Raw genomic sequence first — 1,807 nt, 5'->3', positions numbered from 1 at the left:
TTAAAAAAAGGCCGCCTTTGCCGATTTTATGTGTTTGGAATTTCGGTGTTGGTAGGCTTGGAATATGGGTACAAAGATGCATCCATTGTTAATATCAGTAATTTTGGGCATTAATTTTTAGAAGTAGCAAACAAACTTAGATTGCTTTAGGAGAGCTTACATTAATAAGCTAATCTACTGTTTATGACCTATATTTTCTTGATGGGTTTCTCTCTCTATATAAGCATATTAATCTTTCAAACAAGAGAGAAGAATGATCCTACAAAGGCTGTTTAGTTGCCCTCCCCTAAATAGGGGGCGCTTGTTTCCGCACACGTATTTATAATATTTATCTCAAAGCTAAAATGAGAGTGCAAAAAATCTTACTCCATGAATTTATATAAGGTAGCTCATAGAACCCAAAATTAGAGATAGGCGATTCACAATAATCAAGTTTTTACGGCTTAAATACTTTATTATAATACAAAAATTGTCCCACAGCCATACATTAAGTGTGGGACACCTCAATTGGTATCATGAGTATCTTTTCATTCCTCATCATCGGACATATTGCTTGTACCAAAGACCACCAGATCATACCGATAACTAGTAATTAAAACCTATGGTTACTTCATATAGAGCCAATGTTATAACCATAATACAAATATCATACAAAACCCTAAGCATACAGTTACTATTATTGATATTATGATTATATCATACTATTACTATTATATAATGCAGTCATGTCAATAATACAAACAATGTTACTATTTAGCTATCACTTTAGATAATGAAGTAGATGAGTTGGCCAATTAATCATGCATTCCTAGTCAACTTTTTAAAGTAAAATCTAGAGAATCTTCGTTGTCACTACAAAGAAATACTTCTCATCGCCTTTCTCTTGTATAGTTAATGCTCTGAGTTGCATATTTGGCCATATTGCGATAAGAAGGGTACAAACAGATCTTGCAAGCATCCATTAAGCATCATCTCTACAATGATTCTTAAGTTTCAAGAAAGATTGTGTAAACATGTCTTTCTTTGTGGTAGTTATATAATATGTTTTGGTTGAAGCATCTTGTTCTCGCCTACTAGTTGGTATATGTATGTGAAAGATAATTGTATATGATAGGAATATGTTTATAGTCAAGTGAAATCACCATTGGAGAGAGACTTGTTTGATTGGATGAAGGAGTGGCTTCCTAAAATACAAACAAAAGAAAAGAGTAGTGAGTCTCACTAGGACACCCATAATATTGGCAGTTAGACAATAAGAAGTAACATACCAAAGGCATCAATGAATAAGCTCGGTCACTATTTTGAGAGATGATACCACAACACAAAACAAAAGCAAAGACTAATGAGTCTCATATGAATTGGCCTAGCCCCTGTATAGATTGCTTGTCGATTTTGAGTGGACCTTGGAGTGTCAATACTCCTATGAAAAGCTAAAGTAATCCTTCGCTATTGGAGAACTCCAAATCAGAATGTCATACTCCACTTCATTCGTCTGACTTTGCAAATGTGATGGTGCAACCAAGCAAACAAAAAAGGTTGCAAGTTGCCAACAATGAGGTTGAGGTTAATCACACAACCACAGAACGATAAAGGTTAGCCATGGTATATGTGGTATACAAGTTATGCCATTACCTACTAGCGAACAAGTTTGTGTGGTTTGTGGACTATCACACCTTGTTGTACTTAGTCAACAAACCATGCACCATAGGATGACGAATCACGAGGCAGAGAGGCAGGTACGGAGAGGACAATGATCTTCTTGATACCCCCCTTTTTCAATCTAACCTAAAATCTTAGTGGGCGGAAG

Source organism: Dipteris shenzhenensis, chromosome 13 (assembly GCF_047967505.1).
Source record: "Dipteris shenzhenensis isolate YYH24624 ecotype China chromosome 13, Dip_SZ_1.0, whole genome shotgun sequence".
NCBI lineage: Eukaryota > Viridiplantae > Streptophyta > Polypodiopsida > Gleicheniales > Dipteridaceae > Dipteris > Dipteris shenzhenensis.
The sequence above is the reverse complement of the archived record's forward strand: the minus strand, read 5'-3'. Positions refer to the sequence as shown.